Consider the following 9,978-nt stretch of genomic DNA (forward strand, 5'->3'; position numbering starts at 1 on the left):
ACTTTAGGTCAAACGACTCCAAGACTCCATCCTTTTGGAGTTGGCCTATGCGTTTCTTGCTTATATGTCCAAGGCGACAATGCCATAATGATGCTTTATCCAAGTTATTATTATTAGTAGAATCAATACACAAAACATTATTTCCTAAGTTATCTACAACATACACAACTTCATACACACCATCACAAGGTAATGCTTTAAAATAAAGAACATTATTAAAGAAAGCATCAATAGAACCAACTTCATTATTAAACGAAAAGGTAAACCCTTGTTTGTACAAAGCATGAAAGGAAATAATATTTCTTGCCATTACTGGCGAGTTACAACATTTATTCAGATCTAAACTAAACCCACTACTTAGCGATAAAGTATAAACTCCAATCTTGGTGACAGGTGAAGCTTTCCTATTCCCCATGATCAAGTTTATTCTTCCTTGCTCCACCTCCTCACTTCTTCTTAGTCCCTGCAAGTCACAACAAATATGAATACCACAACCGGTATCAAGGACACAAGATTTAGAATGGGGTGAGTTATTAGAAATGATAGTGTAAATACCTTCATGGTTGGGTTTGACTTTTCCATCCTTCACATCCTGCTGGTATTTTGGGCAGTTCCGCTTCCAATGAGCCTTTTCATGGCAATAGAAGCATTCAGCCTCTTTTGGGTCAGAAGAAGGAGTAATGAAACCTTTCTTGGTTCCACTTGAAGAAGAGCCATCAAGGGTCCGAGCCTTGGTACCCTTCGAAGATCTCTTTCTCTTCCTCCCTCGACTTTTCCCGATTGCCAAAACCGAAGTTGAATTTGGAGTAGGAGTGATAGCAACCGACTTCCCCTTAAGACCTGTTTATGCGGTCTTGAGAAGTCCCTGAAGTTTGCTGAGGGTGACCTCTTCCTTGTTCATGTGATATGTCATGCGGAATTGATCATAGCACGATGGTAAGGAGTGCAAAATGATATCTATTGCAAGCTCCTCAGGGAAGTTCACATTAAGCTTCAGCAACCGATCGACATACCTTTGCATTTTCTGCATGTGGCTCGTGATGGATTCCCCGTCCTTCATCATGGTTGTTATCATGGAGCAGATGATCTCATACCTCTCTTTTCGTGCACTTTGATGGTATCTTTCCATCAAATCTTGGTGCATTTCATAAGGGTAGAAATCTTCATAAGACTTTTGGAGTTCAGCTGTCATTGTGGCCAACATGATGCAAGCCACCTTGGTCGCATCTCTTTCATGAGTATGAAAGTCAGCGATCTCCTGGGGAGTTGCAGTGGACTCATAAATTTCCTTAAGCTCCTTGTCAAGGACATATTCTTTGTCCTCATAGCGGGTAATCATCCTGATGTTTCTGATCCACTCATTGAAGTTGGATCCATCAAAGGTAACTTTCCCACACAAGCTCATAAGAGTAAAGGAGCCATTAGGATTCGAGCCAGAAGCAGCATTGTTTGAAGACATCTGAAAGAAGAGAACAAGTTTAGAATAGATATATGAGAGTAATTAATAAAACACCCAAATGTAATATTAAGTCTAGGATCCAATCACAATATAACATACCTTAGAAGAGGTATGTCGTAGTCTAAGCTATACCATATTTGAAAGGTAGGTGAATGACGATTCACCAATTTCCACCACGAAAACCAAAACATTTAAGTATAAGGTTTTTTTTTTTTTTTTGGTTCTTAGAAATTCCTAGATTCTTTGAGATTCAATGAGCTTTTCAAAGGCATGTTTCAATCTCGAGTGTGCCCTCCAAGTTTTGTGACTGGGATACCGAGGATCACAAAACGAGGTGTGAAGTAACCATGCAAATCACTTGGTAACCTTAAAGTTTATCACTCAATCGATGTGCCGGTAAACCACACACGCTCCACCGATACTATAATAAACCTTAAGTCACTCTTTACCTACCTTGTTAAGTCCAAGTTAGTGTGCCGGTTAACCACACACGCTCCACCAACGACTTAGACAAAGTGTAAAGTGTAATTTCATGGATTAGCACCTTATTCACATTTTCCTAAAGTAACTAAGATTGGGAATTTAATAAAACATTTAGTTACTTTATTATATTCATCATACTTTGAATGAGAATTTATAAGTCCTTGTCTTACCCGTTCGGCTAACGACCCTCCACCAGTCAAGCAAGCGGTGGGTGAGAGTAGACACCCATTAAGTCACCATTTTATAGGCAACAACCTTATACCCACCTTATACACCGGCTTCGTGAATGAGGCGTATTAGCGGTAAGACGACTTTGTTATTATACATATATATATATATATATATATATATATATATATATATATATATATATATATATATATATAATTATTAAGTCATCATAATATAAGTATAAGGATTGAATTTTAACATTTAAAATTCTAAGGGTTGGAACTAAAGTTTTAACTTAATTTTACGTGTTCCAAAACTTGAGGGCAAGTTTTGTAACTTTCAAAACTTTTCATTTCTTGTAACTTATGAGTATAATAGAGTAATAAAATGAAGACTCTTCATTTTTCTAACTCTTCTGTTATGTTTAATGGTTTTAACTCAAGTGTGACTCTTGGTTTTCCATAACTTGAGGACAAGTTATGGACTCCATTAAAACACATTATGATCAAGAATTAATCTACCACATAGGTTACAAATAATTCCTATGATCATCTAAAACATCATAAGCACAAGAACATGAATATGAACACATTCATAAATCAAAATTACACTTAAAACTTTGTGATTTTGATAACTAGTTGTTGTAAATGAATTAGAAAGAACATTACACCATCAAAACAAGTTTTCAAGTACCAAAACAGTTTAGGGTAATGTTTCTAGTCCATTTCCAGCAACTAAAGTCGAAATTTTGCAATATGTCGACCCTACTCGTCGAGTGCATGAACTTACTCGCCGAGTAGGTTGAAGATACACGTGAACTCGACGAGTCCATTCGTTAGACAGCAAGATTTTCGACTTTTTTCAACTTTTAAGCACAAATAAAAAGCAAACAAGCCTAGGCTCTGATACCACTGATGGGTTTTGAGCATTCTAACACTTCCTAAGTGTACATGCAACCCTAATAACCTTGGATCTATGTTTGTCTAATTATCATGCAAAGTTGAATTCCAAGGCTATATTCCTAACTAGCATACATGGGGAACAATTTTAACTTGAATGATAGATAGAATAACTTACCTTGTTGTTGCTTATGTTCCTTGAAACCTTATGAGCCTAGCACCCCAAGTGTGATGCCTCAAATGCTTTACACAACACCAAATGCTCTTGGAAAGACTTATGATAGAATGCACACTTCTTGAAAATGGCCAAGCCCTCTTGTTTTCTTAGTGTAGCCGATTTTGGTGGAGAATGAGATCCTTATATAGTGTTGACACATCTAGGGTTACACCATGTAAACCCTAATGTGTCATGACTCTTCAGTTCCATGACCCATGGGTTTGTAACTCCCATGGAGCATCCATGGAGCATCCTATGGGTAGAACCCAACTTGATAATCCATGGAGCCTCTTAGCCCATTATACAGGATATGGATGATTTACATAATCAACCCATATATTTAATTAGTTCTCTTTTGATCACTTAATTAATTCTAAATTAATTATTGATCAAACTAATCAAATAATATTATTAATATATTAGAACTTATAATATATTAATAATCTCCAAGTGTTATTTCTCTCATCTAGTCTATCCAATTGCATGGTGCCATGCAACCCAAATTGACCATGCTGGGTCGGGTCAAGTACATACCAGAAATAGTTATGGACTTAGACACCTTATCTAACAATATGTTAGAGACCTGGTTAAGGTCGGAATCCTGGTATATAGGATGATGCTATACTGGGCCTTGCCCACTGCAATGGACCGATGTCCGGAACTAACCAGGGCCTTGCCCTCTGCATCGGACCGAAGTCCGGAACTACTGAGGCCTTGCCTCCTGCATCGGACCGAAATCCGGAACTAACTGCATCGGACCGAAGTCCGGAACTACTGAACATAGTATAGCATAAACATATCAACTAGCATGAACACATAAACTGCATACTGCATCGGGCTGTAGCCCGAAACACATAACACATAAATCCTGTCTGAGCCACGAAGGCATCAAACATACTAGAATTTGCATCGGACTGAAGTCCGGAAACTACTACTAGCTATATGGGCCGACATTGTGGCCTTAGACCCATTCCTACTGAAAGGAAACTCACCTCGTTTCTGGCTGCTGAGTGTATGGCTCTGGAAGCTATCTGCTGCTGCTCCGGTATCTCCCCGGCTACAATTTCACAAATACACTCAATCAAATACTAATAACTGCATTGGGGTAAAATGACTCTTTTACCCCTGGCTAAAGTCAACTCGCTTGGTCAAAGTCAACTTACAGTTGACCTGACTCGCCGATTTGGGCCCCCAACTCGCCGAGTCCCTACTCTCATTTTTCAACCCTGCTCGCTGCTACTCGTCGAGTATGGCATAAACTCGACGAGTTCCCATTCAATTCTAAAACTCAGGCTATCTGCATCCGACTCGCCGAGTTGTATGAACAAGTCAACGAGTTGTTCTTGAATCTAAGAAGATTGCCTTAGACTCGCCGAGTTGTATGAACAACTCGTCGAATCCCTCCTTTACTGAGTCTAACCTCCGACTCACTGAGTCCATGCTACTACTCACTGGTCCCCACTCGGAATCACTCAAAGGGGAAAGATCGGGGACTCGCGACTCGACTCACCGAGTCCGAAGAACGACTCGCTGAGTCACATGCATGCAGTTACTAAAAACTCGATTCTGCTCAAAACTACTACATACAATTTATAGATCTGAGTTCCTAAGGCTGGTTTACCACGTAAATTTTCCAACTTTACGTGTACAAATGCATGAAAAAGGATATAAAGGATAAAAAGGCACTTGGAAGGATAGATCTAGGGCTATCATGCAAAATGGCTCCATAAAGGTGATAGATCTTTGTTTTTGGAACTGAAACATGGCTAGATCTGAAGGCTAAGCAATCTAATATGATTTCTCTACTATGAACAAGCTAAGGAATGGATAAAATGGGCTAAATATGCTTATAAAGGAGAATCAATCATAGAAACAGAAGGAATCCGATTACTACCTCAATAAACTCTGAAATAGGTGCAAGACCTTAGATCTTCTTCTTCTCATTTGGATCTATCCTCCTTCTTCTCTTCAAAACTTCAAGATTACACAAGAACTGCTCAAATACTCAATGGAATAGTTAGGGTTTGCTAAATGATGCTTTGCGGGTGAAGGAGACGAGTTTGGGGGCTCATAAGATGGTTTAAATAGGGTGCAAACCAGGGGATTTAGGGTTTCTACCTGGCAGGCCGACTCGCCGAGTCCCGAATATGGACTCGCCGAGTCGCCGATCTATACTCTGCTCCTAATCACGACTCTACTCGACGAGTCGGGCCATAGACTCGTCGAGTCCCTCTGCAAACTTCTAAAATAAATAATATAAAAACAACATACCATAGACGGGTCGTTACATAAGTTGAATTTTCTCCCATTTTGTAGATGTATGAATCTAACTATGGTCTTCTCAAATCCGATGAGAAAAGTTTTCATCAAAAAGATGACATTTCACTTCCTCCACCTCCTCCGATTGTTCTCCCTAACCCACAAGATCAAAAGCTTGAATGGTTTAAGCTCATTGAAGCCCTATTAACAAAGAAACATGAGGATGGGAAACTCGTGTGTTCACACATCCTAGAGATGAAGTCGCACATAGACAGGTTAAGAATGATGGGAGTCAAATTCTCAGGAAAGTTGGTTGTTGACTGGGTTCTTCAGTCACTTCCTGAATGGTATGGTGAGTTCATAAGAGAGTACTATGCGATGAATTACTACGTGACCCTCATCGATTTGACCTATATGCTTATTGTTGCTGAATCAGCAATGATTTGGCGCGCTAGTCAAGCATACTTGATTGGTCAATCAAACTCCCAAACTTCTATGGACTCTGGCAAAACTGGAAGTCCAAAAAGGACTAAGTCTGTGATTGTCCAATATGTTGTGCCAAAGGATTCCATATATCTCTATTGCCATGAGAAGGGGCATTGGAAGCGAAGCTACCCGGTCTACTTGAGAGATCTAAGAGATGGGAGAGTCAAGAGTTTTGGCTCTGCATATATTCAATGATCGAGTTTTAGCTGTTACTTTTAGAGTTAGGATAGATTGCTTAACAATATGTAATAGCATAGTTTTTTTTATTTGCATTGTAAGGACAAAGTTTTTCCACAATAAAATAAATTTTGGTTTTATCTTATTTACGTTTCCTTGCAATGAAATTATGAAATTTTTTGTTTGTTTATATTGTTAGCAATATTGAATTGGATGTGATTCTTATTTGTGGAAGTGTCAAAATTTTGTCAAATAAAGAAAGATTCTCATCACCCAAGTTTCAATTGGACAGAAACTTGGAATCATACAACAAGTTTTGTGTGATGAATGAGAAACTTTACATTTGGGGAAATTTAAGACTAATTCATTGACAAAGAGTCAAGTGAAGGACTAAGAGATTGAGCTCGCAATGTTGTGTGCCGGTCAAGTCCACCACAAAGAACAATAAAAGATTTGTCATGATTTACCAAAAGCTTGGTAAGTATGATTATACTTACAAGTCTAAGTATAATTTTGTATCATTAGGAAAGTCTCAATGAAAGGCAAAACGAATAATAAGAATCAATTAGGCAGAAAGATAAAAGTTTCTCTTTTCTAAGAAGTTGGGAGAGTACATTTATCAAGTATTATGATTATCTTAATGATTAAGAACCATATCTCGATTGATCTTCTAAGATACCTTAGTGCATTGTATGGCTAAGAAGTGGAATCGGAAATTGTTGAAGTCGTTAAAATCAAAAAAGATAATCATACTTCGTTCCAATATCAAATCTTAAAGTTAAGATTGTGACATTCAGTAAACATATCTTTAGTAGCTTTATTACACTCGTCAAATATAGAATAAGAAAGTTTCTTATTCTTGCACATTTGAAATTGGTAAGTTATGATAACTTGGATAAGACAAAGACCAACTAGAACCAATTAAGTGAAGTGTTAGTCTTGATCTTGAAAAAGTTTCAAGAACAAATCAAGAATAAACCTCATCGATCCTCGCTAGCACACGACTTTGAGTTTATAACCAATCATGTTGACATAATTGTTGTTATCTGTGCCGTTCCGATTTAAGTCAGTTGTGCAATATGAGTTATATGAGTTCTCAATTGGAGTGCATGGAAACAAGACAACCTAATCAATGGAAAGTACATTGATAGGAAGCAGTGAGCTTCTTGACAACTTGGAAGACATGGTGGGCACCCGTGCTACCATGAGGCAAGAAATCAAGATAAAACAAGTTCAATCCATAAGAGTTCAATTTTTCATAAACATCATCTTATGATTGTTGTTTTGATAAATTCACATGGATAAGAACACATACACCATAAAATCTAAGTGTCATAAGGTTTCTCTCCGTTCGTGAAAATGATTGTGAGGAAATGCTTTCACTAAGAGAGATTTTAAGGAGATAGCGTTTGTGAAAATTTGTAAACTCTAATTCGATTATGATTATGACATCCCTTTTCATAGTTTGAATTATGAGATTTGGCATTAGTCTGAACATTTTGGGACTTAGTAACTTGAGTTCTAGAATTGTTTAGACACACACATAAGCTATTTAAGGAAAGGTGTATGAGTTTAAGAATCTTGATATTAATTATAGAAAACAAAGATTCACCTTGCAAAGTTGTAGGGTTGAAAAGTTGTTTTCCTATAATTAAGGGAGAGAATATTATACTTCATTTCAAAATCTAAAGCTTAGATCGAGAAATGTTAATAAATTTAGTCAAGGATACATAGTATGTTCTCAAATTTTCGATTATGATTACGGCATCCCTCTTCATAGTTCGAATTGTGAGAACATGGTTAACAAGATATTATGGCAAAAAGACTGGTAAAGTATCGTGTCTTTATATAAGACATTATGCATTGTGTCCCATACGTTTCGAGTATAGGATTGATTGTGTATGCTATAATATTTGACCGTTCTAAAATTTCCCGAATGCCTAGTGCATTAGAAGGGAAAAAAGACTAGAACCGGTTTTGACTAAATAATTTAACAAATATCAAAGGACGATCTAAGGTTCACCGATGATTTGTTGCTTGTGAGTAGTTGGAAGTATAGTATTGGATTGACCATATTGACATTATTATGAATAGATAAGATTCTATTTAAAATGAGTTGTCATATGGCAAATATGGAATGTTTCCATATTGGGAGTTGGAAATTATGAATTTATGTCTAAGATTAGAAACTTTTATGCAAGAAGGATGTTCAAAGGAATGTACTTTGAGTGAGAGACATCACATCTATAGAATTGTTTTGTAACAATTTCTAATAAAGCCTTTTGTAAGTCATTGGTCGGGTCTTTATGACTTTTGTGATGTGACTTCACGAAAGGATCGTTGCATAAAATGTTAGAATCTAACATATTCTAATAGTGGCAAGAACCTTGTATTCTTACACTAATAATGGGATTAGGAATTGTGAAATGAGAATCATTGGAAAGTTTTTCAATTGATCTATTTCACAAAGTATGGATCATAGGTAAACAAAGTGTGCATGCTTGGGGCATCGGACAGCTTTTTTTTATAATTCAAGTAATTAGTTGATTATTCGAAACATCAAGCAATGAATAATGAATAATCAATATGGTGACTAAATAAGAAGTGTTTTATTTATACTCACAAGTTTGGGGCCATCTAGGATTAAGTATTGTCGTTGTGTTTCACTTTGCATGTTTTGACTTCCAGAATAACCCGGTTATTCAAATCTCCACATTCGATCATACTTTGGAAGTAGGTATGAAGCAAGATTGTCGTGAAGAGTCTGTAGATTGTTTAAAGAGTTTAGACATAGCAAAGGTTTGTTGCAGAGTTCATGAGTGCTTTAATAAGATTAGATTATTGGATTAAACTCACGCTCACGTGAATCACTTCATGGATTTTATCACGAGTGATTGTGAGATGATAATAGTGTATATTCTTGAAACCGAGATGTGTGAGTTGTAATTACGATTCAGTTGCACATTGATAATATGTAAACGCACCAGTAACTTGATGTTATAAAACATATTCTTGTGTGTGATTTGATGATTAATAGAAAGCGAGCATTTAAGTCGAAGTTTATCCATTCCTTTTACCCAAAGCGGGATAAAAGCGATATATGTGGCCCCCTCGATGATTTAGTCATGACACCCTAAGTGCTTGGCCAAGCCGAGACTAAGTTGATGTGTTCAATTATAGTCTGTTGTCAGTCGTCAAAAATCGGATGTCGGGAAACAATACATAGATAGAGAGAATGATTTAAATCTATGTCTCGTGTCTATATGATATCTTGTAGAATGGAGGAATATATGAACCCTTATCTAAAGGACACACTATTTGATAAGATCAGAGTTGACAGTGGTTTTTGAAAGCTACAATTGATGATCAGGTTCTGAAGTAATGCATAATAGTTACTAGACTTATCCAAGTGGGAGAATATTGGAAAAGTTTCTAAGTCCATAACTATTTTGGTATGTACTTGACTCGATTATGAGCATAGGCCTTTTGGGTTGCCTTCATCATAGCAACTTGTAGGAAGAATTAAGGAGAGAAGAGATTAATTATGATTTATTAATATATCATAAGAAAAATATATTAAAGGAGAAATCATATTGATAATTAATATTAGTCAAGAATTAATTGATAATTAATTTTGTGGCTAAAACACATTAATTAAATAAAGGGGACTAGAACTATCAATTATGTGATAGTTGAATATTGGGCTAATGGACTCCATAGAGGATGGAGTGAACGAATTCTATAGGGAAACCCATAAGAAATCATCCATGGCCTTTAAGGTAGGAGTCCATGTACTTCTTAGAGCCTAAGTAGTCAGATTAGGGTTT

This window comes from Lactuca saligna, chromosome 1, assembly GCF_052625555.1.
Source record: "Lactuca saligna cultivar CGN05327 chromosome 1, ASM5262555v1, whole genome shotgun sequence".
Classification (NCBI taxonomy): domain Eukaryota; kingdom Viridiplantae; phylum Streptophyta; class Magnoliopsida; order Asterales; family Asteraceae; genus Lactuca; species Lactuca saligna.